This window comes from Camelus dromedarius, unplaced genomic scaffold (assembly GCF_036321535.1).
Source record: "Camelus dromedarius isolate mCamDro1 unplaced genomic scaffold, mCamDro1.pat HAP1_SCAFFOLD_180, whole genome shotgun sequence".
NCBI classification, from domain to species: domain Eukaryota; kingdom Metazoa; phylum Chordata; class Mammalia; order Artiodactyla; family Camelidae; genus Camelus; species Camelus dromedarius.
Window position 1 is genome coordinate 29,434 of NW_026989839.1, and position 22,587 is coordinate 52,020.

At 45.4% G+C, this 22,587-nt stretch overlaps 1 protein-coding gene across 3 annotated transcripts in view; it reads left to right on the forward strand.

The window, feature by feature from the left end:
• LOC135320895 (uncharacterized) overlaps positions 1–22,587 on the forward strand; it is a 142,665-nt gene that overhangs the window by 14,308 nt on the left and 105,770 nt on the right. Inside the window, exons 14-16 of one of the 3 annotated variants that reach the window (XM_064484092.1) lie at positions 7,125–7,284; positions 10,337–10,567; positions 10,931–11,064. The gene's annotated coding sequence lies outside the window, so the exon portion shown is untranslated. Of the gene's footprint in view, positions 1–375; positions 565–931; positions 2,734–7,124; positions 7,285–10,336; positions 10,568–10,930; positions 11,065–22,587 lie in introns of those variants that run through there. The other 2 variants (XM_064484093.1, XM_064484094.1) reach the window with 2 other exon arrangements.

A 22,587-nucleotide genomic window follows, 5' to 3' on the forward strand; every position in this document is an offset into this window, starting at 1 on the left:
TTGCTTTGCCTCCCAGGGCTGCCACCCTTTAAACTGTAAGGTGAGGAGTCTGGAGTAGATGATCCATCCCAGCTCTGCTGTTTTGCAAATTTCTGATTTCGTATTCGGATGAGGCTGGGATACACCCAGAGCAGTATAAACCAGGCCCTACCTCCTGTCTCTTGCTGGGGCATCCCTCAGGTCTGTGCCTTCTACTCAAGCCTTTACTGAGCCCAGCTTTTGTCAGGAGCCCTAGTGCCTACCGGGATGGCAGGAGACCTGTCTCTCGTGGTCACGGTGGCAGACATTTCTATTGGTTGTGCTGAAACAGCTCTTCTGAGATCCTCCGGCCACCCTTGCCCCAACCTGAGGACAGACCTACCGTTCCTTTCCTAGGAGGAGGATCAATCCATGGTGCATTTTATGACAATCCTGTCCCCAGGAATGCACGGAAGGTTATCAGCTGAGTGAGGGGAAGTGCCTCTGTGTCTCTGTGTCCCTGTATCTCTGTCTGCTCACAGTGCCCTGCCACCGGCTACTGAACAAGAAAAGTGCTATTCACCATGCTGTGTGTTTTGCAGATGTGTAGGTGATGGTCTTGTGGCTCATGTGTGGGCTTTGTGCTGGGATGGTGAAGGGCTTATAAATACCTCATCAACATGTATTCGAGATGGCCTGGTGCCACACAGACTTGATTCATGAAGGCATCAAGCCTGCACACTGGTTTGGAAACAACTTGGTTTTGATCAGTCACACTGCATGCATGACTCACTGCTGATCTCTGGGTGGTATTTTCATTTTAGATTTATTCACCCAGTGTCTTGCTTAAGCTGAAAAATACATTTATTTCACTAGAATATTCTCAGATTCTTTGTTTTCACACATCCAGTTGTTTAATTCCTTTAAAAATCATTTTGTGTTTATAATGCCTCCTAATATCGATCATCTCTAGGTTCCCAGTGGCCTGAGCCATGCACCAGATTTGATGTAGGAACTGTTCCACCAAAAGAAATCCCTTTGCCATAATATCTTTTGAGGAAAATATTATTCTTTAAGGCTCTAACAGTAAATCGTAGAACAAAGCATGGAACATTTATTGTAGTTAATACATGTTCATGCAAAAAGAAATGATATTTTCATTAAACAATGTTGATTTTAATAACTTTTACTAATGTGAATATTATTACTCATAATTTAAGTAACCAAATAAAACCAGTTATTTATTATGAAGTTTGAAAACTATTTACACTGTCTCTCAATTAGAGGTAGCTTTATTAGAAGACTGAAGGGTATTTAAAAGATGGAAAAATACCCATGATGACACCATCATTTTTATTAACTAAATATCAAGAACTGTGCAGGGTTAAGATTTAACCCTCTGCAAGCTGTCAAGTTAGCATGAGGTAGTTTGTGGATGCTGCCAGAAGACAGGAGACTCCCCCAGGTTCAGAGACAAAGAACTTCTTGCCAGCACAGCAGGCAGCTTGGGGTTCATGTTCATGTTGGTTCCTGAGTTTCTTTCCTTTTGCTGTTGTAACAAAGGACCACAGACTCAGTGGCTTAAAGCAATACACATTCATCATCTCACTGTTCTATTGTGCAGAAGTGCAAAGTCATTGTCAGTGGGCTAAAACCAACGTGTGGCCGAGGCTACGTTCCACACCGAGGCTCTAGGGAGGGATTCGTCTTCCTACCTTTCCCAGCTTGCAGAGGTGTTCACACTCCTTGGCCCAGGGCCCTGTGTCACTGTGACCTCTGCTGCCACTTTACATCTCTGTCTCTGACTATATAGATATAAAGGAAGACTCTTCTACATCTGGTATGGACCCTTTTCCCTAAATGGACATTGTATCTCTATTTATGTGCAGATTAAAACCCCTTCCCTCCAGGGTGTGGTGGCATCAGCTCACAAGGTTACCACTCTGGGCTTTAAGTGTCCTCTTTGTATTGTCACCTGGGAACTTCTCTTTCCATAGTTAGCTCTGTGTTACATTTGTTGTTGTATTTTACCCGGCATTACTGAAAGTTTTACTTAAAAGGGATCCTAATTAGCTCTGTTTACCTGTTTCCAGAGCTGAAAGCTTCAGTTCTAGAGTATCTGTTTGATTTCTCTTAAAAATACATTCCAGTATATTTCTCTGGTGAAAGTCTTTACCCTGTTGTCTATTCTCCCATAATTTCCTTATTTTCTTGAATATATTAAAAGTATTTTATAGCCTTTATTGGTAACTCTGATGCCTACATCACCTGGGGGTTTGCATCCTTTGTCTAATGTTTCTTATTCTCATATTATCCGTTATATAGTCTTGACATGTTGCATGTCTTGAAATTCTTTATTACATGGCAGACATTGCAAATGAAAAATCCATATGTTATTTTCCGTGAGAGGTTTTCTACCTTCCTGTTAGGCAAACAGGGTGAGGGACTGATCATGTCGCTCCAATCAGGCGCTGAGGTGGATCAGGACTGAAGTGCCTTTTTTCTTAAAACAGCTTTGAGGTATACTTGGCAAAGTAATTTTCACACGTATAAAGTGTACAGCTAATACGTTTTGACATAAGTATATCCCCAAGAAACCATGACCACATTCAAGAGAGTGAACATACCCATCACCCACAAAGCTTCTCTCCTGCCATTTGTTGTCCCTCCCTCCCTCCCCATCTCTTCCCCTGGAAACCATTGATCTGCTTTCCATCACAACATATTGGTCTGCATTTTCAAGATCCTTGTATGAATGGATTAATGCAGTATCTACTCTATGTTGTCTGACTTCTTTCATTCAGTGTAATTATTTTGAGAGTCATCTGTGTTGCTGTATTAATAGCTTATTTTTCTTATAGCAGAGTATTGTTTAGTGCTGAGTTTTTACTGAAGAGTTTGTTGTGAGCAGTGTTTGGATAGACCATCATTTGTTTCTCCATTTACTTCTTGATGGATGCATGGGTTATTTACAACTTGAGCTATTATAAATAAAATTGCAGTGAATATTTGGTTACAAGTCTTTATATGGACATATGCTTTTCTTTTCTAAAGCACCAGATGAGGAATATCTGGGTTATATGGTAGATAGGTATTTACCTTTTTTAAAGAAACTGTTAAAGACTTTTCCAAAATGGTTGTACTATTGTAAATTCCTTGTGGTGTGTATCAGCTCTGGTTGCTCTACTTCCTTACCAGCACTTTGTAAGGTCGGTCTTTCTAATCGTATTCATTCTTGTATGTATGTGTACTAGTATCTCACTGTGGTTTTTAAAAGCATTTCTCTAATGACTAATGGCATCTTTAATCAGCATCTTTTCATATGCTTATTATGCATCTGGATATCTTTACTGAAGTGTGTTTTCTGGCCTCATTCATTCATTCAGGTGTTTGCATTATTATTGAGTTTTGAGACCACTTTATTCTGGATCAGATACAAAGAGAGACCTTTATCAGATATATGATCTGCAAATAGCTTCTGTCTATGGCTTGTCTTTTCATTTGCTTAGCAGTGTTTAGAACAGCTTTGAAGAGTCTTCATTTTGATAAAGTTCACTCTATCACTTTCTTTTTAAAATAGATTATACTTTTGGTGTCATAGCAAAGAAATATTTGCCAAACCCAAGGTCATAAAGCTTAAGCCTATGCTTTTTCTCCTAGCTGTTTTATAGTTTTAGATTTCCTATTAAGATCTATGATCCATTGTGACTTAATTTTTGTATATTTTGTGAGGTGTGGATCAAAGTTCATTTTTTTTTTTTGCATATCACTATCTAATTCTTCCAGCACTACTTGTTGAAAAGATCCTTTCTCCACTGCATCCTTTTTGAGAATCAATTGTCTATATAAGTGTTGGTTTAGTTCTGAACATTCTATTCTGCTCCATTATTCTATTTTCCTGTTTTACACCAACACCATACTTTCTGATTACTGTAGTTTAAAAAAAAAAAAAAAAGGCTGAAAATCAGATAGTGCAAGTCTTCCAACTTTGTTTTTCTTGTTCAAAATTGTTTTGGATATTTGGGATCCTTTGAATTTTTATATGAATTTTAGAATCAGTTTTAAAATTCCTTACATCCTGTTCTGCCAAATTTCCACCCATGTCTTTGGCCATCTCCAAAGCCACATTTTCTGAAGAATTCTCTCTAGATCCCAGGTGAAAGGAATTTCTGTTTCATCTGTGCTCCAATCACATTTGATAATATTTGATTACCTTTATTCATATTTGGCTGGATGTACTTGTGTGATATTTCCTGCCGTATAGTAAATCTCTCAAGATTTGGAATCTTGACTTGGTTCCCTCTGTCTGCTGAGAAAACTAGTTCTATGCTTTGCAGGAGTGAGCCCTGCAGTAAGAGGTATCTGCAGCACACATCTAGCTCATTGCTTGCATATCGTCAAGGAATCCTGCAGATTTAGAATTGTTTATTGATTGTTGTCTCCAAGACGGCTCAGCCTTTTTTATTTCTATTGCTACTGCTGCAGTTTCAAAGGAAAATGGGCTAATTATTTTCCAAATATCAAAACATACTGTAATTGAGCTGTGACGCAAATTATGTGCTGCTGTTTCTTAACAACCTGCTTAGTGTTCACAGGTACCTTCACTCATGGAACTTTTGGGAGAATGTCATATCCTCAGAGATAGCAATGCTGTCTTTGGCAACCTGAGCGGTAGTATCTGAACTCCTGCTGTTTTTCCAGTGCCCCCTCTAGCCCTCCTCCAGCCCTCCATGGGGGGCCTGCAGTTCTTCCCTCGAAAATCCTGTTGCTTCTCAGGAAGAATTCCCTATGAAACATATTCATGTCCTTCTTGTGGGGACATTCAGTCCAGAGACCTGACAGCAGGGGAAAATGTTTAGACTGCTTTTGGTAGAACGTAAATTCTTCCATACTTGTTAGAAGCAAATCCAATGAGGAAACTGTGTTGGCATCTAACAAATCAGGATAAATGTCTGTTGAGGAAGATCAGCTTCCCCATCCCACACAGGTGTCATGTTGATGTGACGCTCACCTTGGCTAACATTTTCTCCTGTGAGCAACGTGAAGTTCAAGATGTTATGAATGGCTTTTTGTTTTTCTTCCTTAGTCTTTCCACATTCACTGTGTCTGGTGAGATTATATGAATCCTGCTTATTTTCAGCCCAGCACTAAGCTTTTTAAAAGATCACGTGTTTAAAAGGCTAGTGGACAATTTGTTAGAAGATTGAAATCCTTAGACTTTGGTCCTAGAGTTGAATCTTGGTTACTGGTGAATGAGAATTCCCGTTAAAAATTTAAATTCAGTGATATAAAGTTTTAAAAATAGTTAAATATTAGTCAATTTCATTAAACACTATAGCAGTTATTTACTTTTAAGCCTGTCTCTGGGGCAATTTTGCAATGATTCCCTCCCTTTATTGATTCCCTCTTTATCAGAATCCTTGAGAGGTCCCTGTCATCATTGTCAGTATCATCATCATCATCACCATCATCATGGAACTGATTCCTCTGGGAGATTCTAGGAAAATAAAGAGCTGGACGGGGTTATGTGCAGGTCAGTGTGTGCATATACAGTAAGAACAGTTGTCAGACATTAGATTCAAGATACCCGTTCCATTTAGAGAAGAATGTGGTCATGAAATCCTGATGTGCTGAATGAAGGAAGCGATGGGAACAGGGTAGTCAATGGAAAGGAGGAGGAAGTGAGCGAATCGGGGAGCATAGGTCCTTGGTTAGGTGATCAGCACATTGGTGAGAATGAGGGGAGTGTGATGGCAGAATCATGTCCCTCCCCGGCCACAGGGTAGCCACCTGTGACGTTACTGTACATGGCAAAATGCATGACAGATATTTTAGGACAAAAATCTTAGAGGATTTCTGTCTTCTAAATTGTCTATCAGTTAGCATTTTAAACCCATGATACATTATTAAAGATTAGTGCAGGGGGACAAATAAAAAGGATTCATATAATCTCACCAGACATACTGAATGTAGAAAGGCTAAGGAAGAAAAACAAAAAGTCATTCATATGTGCCTTGAACCATAAAAAGCTCATGAGAGGAAATGTTACACAAGGTGAGTGTCACAGCCACATTCATAATGCCTGAATGGGATGGGACAAGGGGATCCTGAGATGAGACAATAGGGTGAGTAGCCTGGATTGTCCAGGTGGGCCGAATGTAATCACAGGGGTCCTTGAAATGGAGGACATTTCCCAGCTGAGTTTAAAATCAGAGGGAGGTGTAGCCATAGAGCAATGTTCAGAAAGGCTGCTGACCATGAAAATGGAGGAAGTCGTGGGGCACAAGCTAAGGAAGGTGGGTGACCTCTGGAAACTGGAAAAAAACAACAACAACAAGGAAACATTCTCTTCTAGACCCTCTAGAAGGATGGAACCCTGCTGCTACCTTGAATTTAGCCCAATGAGAACTGTGTTGGATCTCTCACCTCCACAGCCATAAGCTGATAAATCTGTGCTGGTTTAAGCTCTTAAGCTTATGGAAATTTCATACATTGGTAAGAGGAAAATAACATAGTGAGCCGTAGTGTAACGGATTAAAAGTATAGGATGGGGTGTGGAGAGGATTCTGACATTTACAACTGAAAAACAACCAGGTGAAGTGGGAAGGTGTTTTAAGGAAGACCTACCTGGCAGGGCTGTTAAGCAGACTGGAGCGAGGGGAGCATTGGAGTTAGAGGAATCAATTAAATCTCTACCGGAAAAATAAGGAATAAAATGTAACAGGGCTTCAGTGATAGTGGATGTAGGAATGGAAATGGGCAGAGAGACATAAATATTACTTTGAAATTAGCTACAGGTTTGATGACTGCATGTTGGGGAGACTTAGCCGATGTGTGGACTGAATGTTTGCATCCCCTCAAAATCCATATGTCGAAACCCCATCTCCCAGGGTGATGGTATTGGGAGGTGGGGCCTTTGGGAGGTGATTAGTAGGATAAAATGAGGTCATGAGAGTAGAGCCCTCATGAATGGGATTAGTGTTCTTATACAAGCCCCCACAGTGCTTGCTTCTCTCTGCTCTCTGGGATATGAAGATATTGGGAAGACAGCCATCTTCGAGCTGGCAATCCTCTCAAGGATACATTGACCTTGAAAGTCTCAGCCTCCAAACCATAAGGAATATGCTGGTTGTTTAAGCCACCCGACCCACGGTAATTTGTTACAGCATCCCAGACTGACGAAGACAGTGGAGAATGCCTCTGAGTTTGGCACTGATTGCCTGGAGAATGCTGAAACCCAGGGAAGTGGGCAGCACAGACGTTTACTCATTTAATCCTGCCAACACAGTAGGAGATAGAGTCTACATATTCCTCGCTACTTAAAAGGTAAGGAAAAAGAGGCACAAATAATAACAACGACAACAAAAACAACAATAATTTGTCCAAGATTCACACAGAACCCCCTGGAGGCAGAGTGAGAATTTATACTCAGGCAGGCTGGCCCCAGAGCCCCTGCTCATAACTAATAAGTCAGATCACCTTGCTTATGTGGATCAGTTTTTTTCAACTGTGATATGAGGGTACTGTGTCCAGTAACTTATAATTTCAAAATACTTCACTGTAACGGAATCATTAGTCACAGGCCTTACAAACCACAGAAACCTACACATACAAAAATAACTCGTTAGGTCAAGATAACCAATAACGTTTTTAAATATTATACCTGCTGGGCCTTTGCAATAAAATGTCTTTTTATAATTCTGTCTGGCTACAGAATAACTTCATAATCCTGCATGTTGCTGGTGGCTCCCATGTTGGACAGCACGGGCCTAGAGATTTTAAATTACTTGCCCAGATTCGCCCAGGAAGCTCGTGGTGGGATCCGAGCTATAGTCTGGGATTTTCCTTCCTATCCAACAAGTCCCTCATGGAAGTTTAGAAGCTTCTCCTTTGGTGCCCAGCTGTCTATCCGTACTTATAACATCTTGTCAGGTGTTCCAGCCTGCCCCTGAACATCAGCCAGAACCCACTTCTGCTCTATTTTGTCCAGGTAATACCTTCTAGCAACTTCCATTGCCTTCTTGGCATCAGTTCTTACCTGGAAGGGTAGTGGCTAGAGGTGGAAATGTGTCCACATGACAGGTTTTTCATAAACATAGCAGGAGTGGTCAAGAGAATAAAACGTCAGGAAGATGACTAGAAGCAGGTCATTTAATATACCAAATGGGTACTCTCAATGTCTGTGTTTCCGAGTCCAGGCTTGTTCTGCTCGTGCATTACAGGCCAATAAATCAGGAGACCAGGTTTTGGGGGCAAGAAATAGCGACTTTAATTTGGAAAGCCAGCTGAGAAATGGTAGAATAATGTCCTGGGGAACCATCACCCCAAGTCAGATTTCAGGCTCTTCTTATATTAAAAATGGGAAGTGGGAATGCTTGGTTGTTGCAAACTTGGTGTATGAATTCTTTGTTGTTAGAATCCTTTGTTCTTGCAGCTCTTCACCTGGGTCAGATCCCTGTAAACCTCCAACAAACAAATGTTGTTTTCTATTCTGTAACTTGTTATCTTTATGTGAATAGAAAAGTGTTAATATCCTTCAAAGTCAGAGCCTTGAGAATAGGGTCTCCTGTATATTTCAGGCTCTAGGCAACATTGTTTTACAAAAGGTGCAGAACCAACAAGACTAAGCCTAGGAAACAGGGCACAGGGTTAAAGTCAAAGGAACAGATCTAATATGGAGTCAGATTTTTTCTTTCCTATTTCAGTAGTGCCATGGAGAAGGCAGTTTGGGCAGCTTTTTGTAGGGTCCTGGAGGCTTTCTCTCTCAGCCTCTGTGTGCCTCTGTTGAAAACCCTTCATAGCTATCTGGCCTGCTGGAAAACCACTCCGCCTGTTTTGCCCTGAAGATGTGTTCTGTTTATAACTGATCTCTACTTCTTGGAAAACAACTCAATAAAAACTCAGTTGGTTTTCCACCAGCCATGGGCAGGGGTGAGGAATAGCACTTTATTATTTTATGAAAAAAAATAAAAGAAGTCTTAAAACAGCACTGGGCACATAGGAGAGAGTCAATAAATGCTTCCTGGCTGAAATCAAAAGTGATGGCTCAGTGATTCCATGGCTGCTGTATTTGCTGAGCTTGCTACTCCTTTGCTCCATTACACATTTTTTTTAACTGAAAAAGAAATACATGCATGTGGTTAAAAAATTTCAAACAGAGCACAAAAATACACAAGTGAAAGAAGTTTTCCCTCATCCTCTCTTCTTTCAGCCCTCCCTGGAGATGCCACTGTTTACAATCCTTTGTGTGTTTTCCAGATATGCTATGCACATTCCGACCTATTTATGTAAATTCCTTTAAAGTATTACTTATTTTTAACTTAAAGGGATTTAAATCCTCAAGTGTCTTCTGCCCTGGTAATAGAAAAGAACAAATCTGACTCCATATTAGATCTGTTCCTTTGACTAAACCCTGTGCTCTGTCTCCTAGGCTTCATCTTGCTTGTAAAACAATGTTGCCTAGAGCCTAAAATATACAGGAGAGCCTATTTTGAATGCTCTGACCTTTAAGGATATTTAACACTTTTCCATTCATATAAAGATAACAAGTTACATAATAGAAAATAACGTTTGTTTTGTTGGAGGTTTACAGGGATCTGACCCAGGCAGATAGCTGCAAGAACAAAGGATTCTAACAACAAAGAATTACTACATCAAGAAGATTGCAAAAACCAAGCTCGTAGGAAAGGAGCCTGAATTCTGACTTGGGGAGATGGTTTTCCAGGACATTAGTTTGCCATCTAGGTCTACAGAAAGTTGCTATTTCATGCCCCAACACCTGGTCTCCCAACTTACTGGCCTGTCCTGCATTAAGGAGAATGAATTTGGACTCAGTAACACTCCTATCTTCCTAGCAAGCTGGGCACTGGAATTGAGGGCAGCTATCCCACTCCCAGGGACATACTGTGTGCCCTTGATGGTTCCCCGAGGGTGGGGAGTGGTTTACCCAGGAAGGATGGGGACTATGCACCAAAACTCAGGCAGTATGCTCCTTTTGGGATCTGACCTTGTACCTCCCGCTCCCCGCCAGCACAACACCTGGGACAGTGGAGGTAAGGCAGAGATCTTGCCTGCCTGTGTCCCAGCGTGTAAAAGGGGAATATGTACTCTTTCCAAGGTAGTTCTGAGCGACAACACCTGCGGGTGCTTGGTTCCCAGAGCAAAAGGAAACCCAGCTCCGCTTGGGGGCAATGGGTGTGATCCCCGTAGGGGTCCTGCAGAGGCCTTGGGTGGAGGGCTGGGCCAGGGAGGTAAAATATGAGCTGCGGGCCTTGAAGGGTTAGAGAAGTGTGCAGAGGCAGGACTGCTGCCTCCTTCAGGATGCCCCCAGAGTTAAAACTATTTCTCTCCATCTCTGCTACTCTCCTCCACCCTCCAGATCCCTGCCTTCTCTCTGCTCCTCCTGTCCATGTCTCTCCCTCCACTTTTCCCCTTCTCCCCTCCTCCTCCCATCTTCTCCGTCCCTCGCTTCCCCACCTTCTCTTGCAGAACCCAGAGAGGATCGCTGGCCCTCCTGCGCATGCGCAGGCTGTGCCAGCTGGACCGAGGGTTGGAAGCTGCAACTCCGAGCCGGGGATCGGCCCCAAAGGCTTCTCAGCTCTTTCGCCCGGTAGGACTTTGGCTCCTGCCCTGGCGCCCCGGCCACAGCTGTCCAGGGCCAGGTGTGCACCTGCCGCCTCTCGCCCCAGCCGGGCTCCCCTCAGTCCGCGGCTGGCGTCCCCTTCCCCTCTCCCGCCCGCGAGTCCTCTCCTCCCGGGCTGCCTCTCCTCGGGCGCCGGCCCGTCCCCGCCCCTTGGCGGGCTGTGTCCCGGGCGGGCGGGTTCTGCGGACCCGGACGGGGGCGGGCGGCTGGGGCTGGGGCTGGGGCTGGCCTCCGAGCGGGGCTACAGCCCGCGTCCCCCCCCCCCCCGCTTTCCCTGCCCCGCGACCCCGGGGCTGCCCTCCTCTCCCTTTCCCGCTCCCTGGGGACCAGCTCAGTGGTGTGGGCGCTGCTCCCCGGGCTGAGAGCCTCCGGCTGTGAACCCCAGCTTCTCCTGGTGGAGTCGGGAAAAGGGAGCGTCAGTGCTGAGCGAGCTTCCGTCTCCTCCCTCAGTGTTTCTGCCCCAGGTAAGTACCTTGAACACTTTCACGTGTTTTGATGGCGGTGCTTGATGATGTCACTGTTTTTATAGTGAGAGGGATTACAGTGTTGAAAGCAAGGCTTGGTTCAGTTAAAAATGAGCTGAAGGCATGAGGCTGTGACGTCCTCCATCCTTCCCTCTCCCAGGGTGAAACGTGTGGCCGTCGATCTTAAAAAGGTAGTTACAGTCCCTAACTAGCCCAGCCCAGCTAGGGTGTGTTAACAGGAACAGCACCACCAGAGGCGTTGGAGACTCAGGGACTTTGCAGTCCTAAAGAGCTCCTGGCAAAATTTGGTTTGTTTTGGTTTTTTTGTTCTTCTTAAATTGTGGGGCAGACTAGTAGTATAGAGGGAAAAATAATTGTCAAGAAATATTTTTTCATTTAACATCTTTATTGTGATATTGTTCACACACCATGAAGTCCACCCACTTAAATGCTACAATTCAGCAGCTTTAGCATATTCACAGTGGTGCAACCATTAATATTCCAGAACGTTTTCATCACTTCAGAAAGACCAGTGGAAATGAATGACCTATCCACCCCTTCCCAGTGCTGGTTCTAAAGAATTTTCTTGGTTGTTCCTGACCATAAATTATCTTGTTACCCATAAAAAATCTGGTAGGAAATCTAAACAGAATTGTATTGAATCTGTCTATCAAAGCAAGAAGAATTAATGTCTTTATGGCATAAATTTCTTCTACCCATGAATATATCTCGGACCCTATATTTTCATATTTCCAGAGCCTGGCCCATGGGAAGTCCTCTTTAATTGTTGGGTTTGTGAATGATGAGATTCTATACATCGTTAGTTGCAACTGTAGCCTTTCACAGAAGAGAAAAGTAAACTCACTGAAGCCAAGTGACTCTCTGATGGTCAGAAAGAGTGACAGCCAGTGCTGGAGTGATCCAGTGGACTTGGTGTTTGTAACCAGAATTCTCCAGCACCTACAGCTAAGGGGATCAGAGTATTCTTTTATTTTTTCTAAATGGCGTTGCTTTTATTTTTACTTATTTTTTAAAATTATTTTTATTGAAGTGTAGTCAATTTAGAATGTTAGTTTCAGATGTACAGCAGAGATTCAGTTATAAACATATGCATATGTATCTACATATGTTTTAGATTGTTTTTAGTACAACTCATTACAAGAAATTGAATATAGTTCCCTGTGCTATATAGTAGGTCCTTGTCATTTATTTTATATTTATTAATGTGTATCTGTTAATCCCCCTTTTCCTGCCTGCTAACCACAGTTTGCTTTCTATGTCCATGAGTCTATTTCTAGCAGCACCGTATTTGCTAGTAATATATGCTGGTTGGCTGCTTTCAGTTTCAATAATTCCACCTTATCTGTGGGCATTTTCCTTCTGGTGGGCCTGTGTGTGGTTTGCACACGTGATATAAGAGTTGTGTATTTGGGAGAACTCCAGGCCTCATGTAGTGCCTGGTACAGAGTGCCCACTGAGCTGATGCTTGAACTGGGAAAAAAAACATAGTAAACGTTGGAATTTCCACTATGGTTGAGACTTCCAGGTTTCCATAACCTGTTTAGCCCACCTTAATGTTGGCTGCACCCATACTGGGTAATTTGGTGGAACTTCATGGTATGGTGGTGTAGAGACGGGGCCTTGTATGCTTCTTCTCTTTCCGTTTTCTAAGGCTCATTCTCCTGGGCCTTCCAGATCCTCCCCCAGAAGTGCCCAAGGCTGGCTTGGTGCTGCGCTGAGGCAATATTTGTTAATAAGGCCCTTTCCTCATCTCTTCTGAGCCTCCGTTTCCTTCTCTGCACAATGAAGACTTAGACTAGAAAAGTGCTTTTCAGTTTCTTTTAAGCCATGTTTCCTTTGAGAAACCGAATATACAAATCTCTCCTCCCATTCAACATACAGATTTTGACACATCCTCCAAGGAGTGACATAGCTCTTTGTGGAAAATTGAAGTGATTGTGATTCCAGGTGGCACAGAAAAGACTCTTCAGACATTTATTGCAGGGAGAGGGCAGGAAAGGGGCAGTATATCCCTCTTTCTAGTGTGAGCACTGGAACAGGGGCTTGGGTTTAAATACAGTGTACGACGTGGCCTCTCTCTAATCTTTTTTTTTTTTTTTTGCCTCTCTCTAATCTTGCACAATGTGATAAACCTCTCTCCCTCAGTTTCTTAATGCGTCAAGTTGGGGTGATAATAATTTAAGTCTTTTGTGAAACATTATACACATAAGACATTTGTTTCTCGGTAGAAACAAAACCTGCGAGAGAATCTGGGATTTCTTTAAAAAAAAAAAAATCTTGTCCACAGAACTCTGTCTGTGTCTATTTTGAAGTTCCTTGAGGGTGAGTGTTGGGTCTAAAGTCCATCGTGGGACAGGTGGCCCATGGGTCTGTGTGCCGCAGATTGCCCCCTCCTCCCCAGTCCTCTTCCTCTCAGTCCAGGATGAAGTTCCCTAGTAGATTTACACAGAGATCTTGTGGAAATGGCTTTTCATTTTATTGTTTCATGAAGAAGGGCTGCCCTCATGATCTCTGTAGTCAGCTTTTGGTGACCTGAAGGCTATGCAATTACGTTTTTCTATTTAATAAAATTAAAAAAAAATTACAAGTACAAAATTAGAACTACGGTGGTGGCAGGGGCTCTTGAAAGTGGGGACCATTAGCTTCGTTAGTTTCAGGTGCAGGGGCCTCTGGCCATGAGGACACATCATCGTGCTCTGAAGTTGGAGGGACCAGTGGGCTCAGTGGGAATGTTTACTGAGTGTATCTCATGGGCTGGGCATTGACCTATTTGTACTGTGTGTTCCTTATTTGAGACAGTGAGCTCATTTAACCTCAATAGCCTCTTTAATAAATTGGACTTTTTATTTTGAGATATAATGTAGATTCCCATGTAGTTGTAAGAGATAATATGGAGAGGGCCTACGGACATTTTGCCCAAGTTTCTTTAAAGGTTCCATCTTGCAAAGTTGGGATACAATTCAGTAATGACTCACTAACACTTTGAGGTTTGTGTTATTGCCCTCATTTCTATTCATGATTAAACTGGGGTTAAGAGGAGCACACAGGCCTGCCCAGGTCACCCATGGTTAGTGTAGAGTCGGGTGAAACGTGGGCTTGGGATTTCCAGGCAGTACCATCATGATGCTCTGTGGCAGGGAGCAGCATTCACTTTGCTTGTTTATTCATTCATTCAACAAGCATTTATTGAGTAAACTCTGTGGGTCAGATGCTATCATAGGTTTATCTGATTCTTCAGCAGTATGGAGAATCCGGTAATGTTTCCTTCTTTTTTTTAATCTGAGAAAATTAGCTCTGAGAGGTTATAAACCCCCCAAAGGAAATGTAGCTCATAAATGAGGGATAGTAAATTTATACAGTTCCTTCTTCTTATGCAGGTGGGACCCTAGGCATTTTACATTTGTAAACTTCCATAATCCAGATATATTCTTGTAAGGCAAGGATTCTTTTTTTAATTGAAGTATACTCATGTTTACAATGTTGTGTCAATTGCAAGGTGTTTTTTTTTTTTCTTGAATTTGGAATTCAAAAAATATTTTTTGAGGGGGGTAAATAGGTTTATTTATTTGTTTCATTTTTTTTAAAATGAGGTACTGAGGATTCAACCTAGGACCTCATACATGCTAAGCATGTGCTCTACCACTGCACTGTACCCTCCTCCCCAAAGCAAGTTTTCTTATCAAGTATTCTGCAGCTTAGGAGTTCAAATAAATTGGAGTTGAAATCCAGGTCTTTTGATCCTACTGTGTTTCTTTGCATTATATCCTGCTGAGGGGTGTGGAAGCAGTTCCTTTATTCATTCCTTTATTCAGCAGTTTTGAGCACTGACTTTGCATCAGGGCCTGGCTAGGTGCTTGGAAACAGAAAACAAGAAATGACCCTTTTCTGCAGAGGGCGGAGGCCTAGACCAAAAGCTGCGTAATGTTATCTGAGCTGCAGTAGCCATGTGCAGACGCTGAGGACAAACTGTACCCCCAGCTTTGCTTGGGCTTCCCCTGCCTTCTGACTGGTACACACCAGGTCACCGCAACCCAGTGAGGCCCGCAGCCCGCAGCACAGTATGTACCTCGGTCTCCTCTTCCCTCTCGTCAGGGCCTGCAACATGAACATCCCTGACTACGTGCAGTATGCTGAGGACCACCAGACTCTCCCCGTGGTGGTCCAACCCGTGGGGATCATCTCAGAGCAGAATTTGTTGTGCATCTATAAGCGAATCTCCTTCGTGAGGCAGATCAGCCCGTGCGGCTCGCAGTGGGCACTCTGTATCCACTAAAGTCACCACTATGCGCCCGAGAATGGGTGGAGCGACTTCCAGACCCACCACAAGGTCGTGGGCCTTGTCACCATTACCGACTGCCTCTTGGCCAAGACCTTCGGGAAGCTCCACGTGCAGAGGAGCTGTATGGCACCACGCTCTATGACTCTCGGCTCTTTGTCTTTGTGCTGCATGGGGAGGTGGCCGAGCAGCCGCGCACCGACGTGGCCTTCAATTTACGAGGACTGCAGGGTGGTGGAGAAGAGGATCGAGGACTTCACTGAGTCTCTCTTCATCATGCTCCAGTCCAAGTGGCTGGACGGTGCATCCGACAAGTCTGGGGAAAAGATCCTCCTGCTCTACATCCTGTTTGAGAATGAGGACTTCGTGGGACTGGACACAGAGAGCAGGAAAGTCTACCTGGATGCCCGGCCACCCTGGCTATGTGAAGGGTTGCTTCCCTACATCCAGAAAGGGATCAGCAAGGAGGAGGGCTGTCTTGTAGCCAAGGCGTGAGGGAGGAGCAACCCGCCGGTTTTCAGACGTTTAAAAGTGAATCCACCTTTGTTTCGGAGAGATTCTTTTAGGGTTATTATGGACACTTACTCCCGCTTTTCAGCCAATTACCCTGGTGTGACCCCTGGAGTTGCTGTCCAATAGAGTAGCCAAAGCCACTGATGCTAGGAGAGCTGGGGAGGAGGCTGCTCTGAGCTGAGATGTGCTCTAGGTCAAATGCACATCAGACGCTGAGACTTGTCTAGTAAAAAGAATGTAAACTATCTTGTTACTTTCTTTATTGATTACATGTCAAAATGATAGTATTTTACATACAGTAGAATAAGTAAGATATGTTCTTAAAATCAGTTTCTAGGGGTTTTTTTGGGGGGGTTACCTCTTTAAATGTGGCAACTGGGAAACTTTCTTTACATGGCTCACATTTCATTCCTGTTGGACAGCATGTCCTGGGACAGTCTCATCCCTGTGCTTATAGATGTCATGCTGAATCCTGAGATGCAGAATGAGGCGCTGGTTGAGCTGGGGGTGGAGCCAGTGTCTCCTGCTTCCCAGGTCCAGCAACTGCACGGCTCAGGCCCTCTCTCCCTGCCTGACAACCACCATGCCAATTTAGGACAACAGAAACACTGCCAGGGGCTTCCAAATGAGCTCCTTACGCAGGGAAAGGCGTGTCACGGAGTATGGGGCACAGCAGGGAAAGATTCGTCCTCACTTTGTCCCTGTGATTAGGTCAACGGACCCACTTTGCCTTGGAAGTGCAGACGAGTTCTTCTGGGCTGCCTACCCCCCCAACTTCTGCTCTGTTTCCCTGTGTATCTATTGAGATATCCCTCGAGTAGAAGAGGGTGAGATGTCTTTGCCGAGAGGTGGTCCCCCTTTGCTGGGGAGATTGTGGGAATCTGTGTCCCCCCGGCCTACGGCCTCGGGCCTTGACTCTGGAGAGGGCTCATGGTGGTCCCACAGGTGACGGTCGGAGGACCTGGCACGTGCTGCCGGGCCCGAAGTGGAGGAGGTGTTCTGCGATTCTCTGTGAGTCTAAAATCAGATTCTACTTTCTGGTTGTTGGTAAGTTGGAGGAGAAGATGCCAGAGAATTGATAAAAAGATAGTCCAGACCAGTCCTGTGAGTGACAGGCACAGGGGACCCGAGTCCCACCTGCTTGTGGTGCCTGGCGGGCTCTGGATGAATTTTCACTTCCTCCCCGGACATACCTCTATGGCTTAAGGAAGGGGCGAGGCATATCGTGGCCATGACCTGTACTTGTCCTCGCAGGTCGCTGTGATCTACACGGCTTTCTCCCCTTCTGTTTCTTGTAGATGAGCTGGCAGATGTAGTGGTCTGGGCAAAGCTGAGGGCACAGATGCCAGCACCGTGCCACTCCCAGGCTGGCTCCATTCCCGTCACCTGTCACCTCCTGCTCAGTCCCCAGGCGTCAGTGAATGTAGGTGCATCGGTGAAACGTAAGCAGGGACCACCTTCTCCCCCTGGACAGAATGGTGGGTGAGCATTGGAAGCCTGGAGCCCTGCCCCAGTCCCCTGGCCAGTGCCTCCTCTTTTGTCACAGGAGGCACTGGTGATATGTTTGCTCAGCAACTGCTTGGCTCTGAGTCTGCAGACCCACCAGAGAATGCCAGCTTGTTTTTGCCTTTTGAAGTGTGTCCTTGGGATTTGGCGGAGTAGCTGGTTGTGTGCTTAGCCCATAGTGGTTGACACTGTCACCATTGTTTACCCAGAACCTCGTGTACCAGGCATGGCTCTCGGCATCAAAATACAGCAGCGCATTAAACCTCCCTCCTGGTGGGTCTGTCTGTTTTGGTACCATAAGGGCTCAGCCAGCATCTGAACGTCAGTGAGATAACGCGGCCAGTGAGCTCGGGTCAAGTACGCTCTCCTCCAGTCACTTTTACTCCATTGTTGCTTTTACTATTCCACAGTCATTACTTTTTTAAACAATGCTTTGGTGCAGGAACAGAGCCTAATTCTCTCCTGTTACTCTTGGTGGGAGTGAGTAAAATTGTCCAGCTTGAAATGCGACCACATTTTGTAGCTCAAAAGCTGTCTACACGCATCTAGGTGAAGTTTAGGTTTGGGGCGCTGACCACGTTGGGGTCCCCCGGCAGCGCCGCTCGCCTCAGGCCCCTGCCTTCCCTGGAACAATAGGTGAGGGTGGGTCTCACCGTCCCCTCGTCCCTGTCCTCACCAAACTCACCTAAATTCTTGTAATTGCTGTCAGTTATTTTTGTTCTCATGTGTTTCTAATTTTCGCTGTTCCTCTTTTCCTTTTTCTATTTCCCTTTCTATCTTGTACCGCCCTGTGAGCATGTTGTTGCGTCTGAAAAGTGGACTGTGCACACCCTGCATTGGAAATAGCCAGATTGTCCTCCGTGCTGTCCCCATCGCTTTAAAAAGCAAAAACCTTAACAGTTGCCTTGATCCATATATTATCCTAGTCATCTTTTTATTTTCTAGTTTTTTGGAATTTTTGCTTTGTTAGCACATCACCCACTGGTGTTTGATACCTGTTAAAATCCTTGCTTTGAGGAACCAGTTTGGTCCTCCTTATGTTTGGTGACAAATGCGCCCTTATTAAATTTGTTTGATTGTTTTGAAGAAGTGAGATGCGAATTGATTTAGGTGGCTGCTGAGGGATTTTTTTCATGGAGTATTTAAACTTGGAAAGTCAAAATCTACAGCATCTTCCTTGATTCTGGCTTTCACACAAACGTGCTTGGCACGCGGTTCCGGGCTGTTGCTGTGTGACGTGCGTGACGGAGCTTCCTGGCCTGTGGTCACTGGTGAGAAAGTGGCAGGCTCGGAGATGAGCAGCTGCAGGGGATGCTGTTGGAGGAAGCAGTCACCGGTTTTATGTTTTTTTGTTTTTTGTTTTTTGTTTTTGCATTCACCTTCCCCGTGCCATTTACTTTACTTTGCCTTCATAGAGAGGCAGGAGTGGGTCTAAACTCCATGCCACTCTTATTTTCCCTTTACGAGGCTGGATTTTCTGAGTATCAGAACAACATGGCCTTCTCCTAAGTAGCTGGCTCACTTGGATCTGGTGGACACAGGGACCGCTAAAGGGGACCGTAGCTTCCTCTCTGCTCCAGCCAGTGGGCATTCAGATCCGGGTCTGTGGTTTGCCTCAGCAGCCATGCAGGCCTCCCTGTACCAGCCTTTACTATTAACCCATGTTGGCAGTAAATAGCTGACCCCGTGTCTGTTGCAGCTGACGTCCACCACTGACGGCCGTGTCGTTAGTTTGCGGTAGTGAGTCTCCAACACCCCAGTCAGCCGTGAAGTGACCTTGCATTCTCACCCACACCCTGGTTCATCTCACCCGGGGAAAGGGTTTGGCCACAACCGTCATGCTGGCCATGAGACCTTGTTTCTCCTTTCATGCCCTGGTCCAATTGTGGACACTTCATCCTTCACTGACTTGGTCTCGCTTGAGACAGGCCAGACTTTCTGAAAGAGTCCATCACATTCTGGGGGGGAACAGAACAGAAGTAAGAGTAGCAAGTAGGTGTCTAGGCTATCTGGGTTGGCAAATGCAGGCTGGGATCTGTGAAGGCTGGGCTGTGCCTTGGACACAGGCCTTTCCCGTGGCTTCCGATAGCCCAGGGGTCGGAGTGAGAACATCCTTGCCTGGGTTCCCCCATCCTCATCTGCTCACTGGCAGGTGTGTCTGCTAACTCGGAACTGCCCCAAACCTCGGGCCCTTCAAAGTTCAGACCACAGGAGAACCTTGAGTCCCTTCTCCTGGGCCTCCTTTGTGAGAATCCAGTGCCTTCTGAGGTGACCAGCGGCAGGAGATGCCTCCCCCTCCAGGGAGCTCTCTTCGGAGGACTGTGAGGCACTGTTCCTTGCTATGAGCTTGTGGGGTTCCATCCGTGGTCCTTGCAGAACCAGACTTGAGACTGGCTTAGCGATAGAAATTACAGGACTGATTCCAGGGCAGGGCCGGGGGGAGGAACAGGGGAAATTGAATGTGACCTCAAACACCTAGGTGGGTTCTGGGTCTGTTACTAAAATCGGGAGCCTGGGAGGTACCTGCCAGGAATCGAACTCTAGAGTAAATGGTGGACATGAGGCATTTTTAAGATTCCATTTGTCATCCAAGTTAGGACTTCAAAGAGGCACTCGGGTCTATGGCCCTGGGGCTCAGGTGAAGGAGCCGGACCACAGACACACGTTGGGAGTCGTCATTCTTAGCTGGTGTTCACAGCCGTGCAGGTGGATGAGCTCATCTCGAGAGGTGCAGACTGAGGCTGAGGCGGGGCAGGGCTGTGCCTGGGTTGGAGGAAAGCCCAGACCATGCAGCTTTGGTGTGTCAGTCAGTGGCGTTTGGGATTTTCAGAGCAATGGCATTTATCCTTAAGGGTCCTGGGGGTGGGCAGGGCCACCCAGGAAGAAATCTGAAGGGAGGGTTGTGGCCACACGTGCGCGTCTTGGGATGATGCAGAGGCTGCATGGTCCGGGAGGGGAACCTCCTCGGGAGCTGGAGTCGGAGTGGGGAGTGGGGAGAAGGTAGTCACACTCACCTGTGAGGGAGTAACAGAGGCCTAGGGAGTCTCCACCCTAGCGGACTCTCTTTCCCACGAACAAAAGGCCAGCAGACAGAAGATTTGAGGTGAGAAGGGACGGGCACTGGGAGAGGAGCCAAAGTGGAGAATGGTGGTTGGACAGTTCTGGAATAGTCTCCCTGCAAAATAGAGTTAAAAAAACCCAGACTCTTAAGAACATTGATAGTGACGTTGGAGGAGATAGTTCTTTTTCTGGCCTCCTAAAGTTAAGGCATGTATCCGGGGATACACAGAAGAATCGGGCAGTCTGGTCCTGGGGCTTGACCCTTACCAGGGGGAACAATGCAAGTTTAAAGGGGGAGAAGGGCAGCGGAGGGAAACTAGCCAGGCCTCGTGTCAGGTACCAGTCTGCCGCACTACTTGCGTGTTGCATTCACATCCATGTCTCCCAGGTGGGCGGTGGCAGCCCCCTTTTGCAGATTGGGAAGCCTTCTCAGAGGGGTTAAGGGATTGGTCCGTTTAGCGGCTAGTCAATGCTGTAGCAGGATTCAAGCAGGGCCTTGTCAGACTTCAAGGGCATGTTCTATCTACTAATTCCGGTACCTCACTGTTGTACCTGGATTGGTGAATTGGGTCAGTTTTGGAGCCTTTCTCAAAAAGTATGATTTAAGTGCCTCAGGACTGTTTCACAAAGCTCAGTGTTCTTTAATGGTTCAGAAGCACCGCAGTGATTTTCGCCCCACAGAGGTAAGGTCTTACTCCTTTGACGCTGACGTGGTTGCAAATGACGTACAGGTGCAAAACCAGACTTAGCAGCTTCTGAAGGGAAACTCTCCAGTTCTCCCTTGATAGGCTTTCTTCCACGGGATGTAACCTGCTGCAGCGTAGATCTGAGCTTTCCGTATGGAGTGAGGGTTTGATATCCAAAGTTAGCAAAGAAGGGTCAGATGGAGAAAATCGACGTTAACAATTTATTTTGGGGTTTCATTAGACAAGATGCACTATCGCTTAATGGCCCATATAACGTATGTAATTGAATACAGAATAGCATTCCTTACTTTCTAATGAGAGATGTCTTGCAACGTAAGGTTGTCTGCTTTGGAACTTCAGCACAGCCACTAGGGCGCCTGTTCAGTGTGTTGGTGTGATTGTATTTACACAGTGCATGTAATCTGGGCTTCCTCAGCCCCAAACACTCCAGTGCAGAATCATAGGCTGTAGCCATCACTTAGTTACACAAATACTTCTACAACTATATGATACAAAAAAAAAAAAAAAGAGAGAGAGAGAGAGATTGCCTTTATCAAAGTTCCTTTGATTTTAACTGCAAACAGTTATTGAGCAGCTCTGGTTTCCTTTGGATATGAATATGTACATTTCTTTGCATGTAACTTGGATTTTAGACTAGAACACCAACCTCTTGCTTTCCATGAGCCACAAAACTCATAGCCAAATGACATACGTATGAAACATTTTATTCTTTTCTTCTGAGACAGAATCCTTCAATCTGGGACTTGGGCTGTGATTTTGCTTTTTGCTCTTCCCACCCCTCTTGTTGTCTCACTCCTTTTTCCCACGTGGCCTCCAAGAGGTCATGGTCTCCGAGGAGCAGGTGGACAAACACCAGTTGGTCGCCAAGCAGTCCTGCTGTAGAGGGAGCCCAGCCAAGAGCTAAAGGACATCATCAGAGAGGGCTTCCTTGAAGAAATGAGCTCTACATTCAGTTATGAGGGCAGAGTAAGAGTCAGCCAGGAGAAGGAATCAAGAGGGTGACTCAGGTGGCAGGAGCAGCCCGGGTAGAGGCCTGGAGGCTTGTGGGGTGGGGACTCGGGGAGAGTGCACTGTGTGGTCCAGGGTGGAGGGTGCCCCTGCTTGGAAGGACCCTGCAGTGGGCCTAGGGATGGAGGGCTTTGGGGGAGCTTGGTTTTTTACTAGAACTGACACAGAAGAGGCAGTGAAGGGTGTCAGCAGAAAGTGACCCTCAGGAGAGGTACTCCTGGTTTTGCTTCTGATGTTCTACAGAAAGAAGGGGTCGGGGTGGGCGAGAGCAGCTCTGCCCGTCCCTTTGAGACCCACCCCTTCATTCATTTATTCATAACACATGCAATTCTGAGTGTCCAGGGGAGAGAGGGTGGACTCACAGTAGTAAGCAAAATGTATTGCTTCTTGAGAGCTTAGCAGTGTCAGAAGTTGTCTTAGCGTAGAATGTTC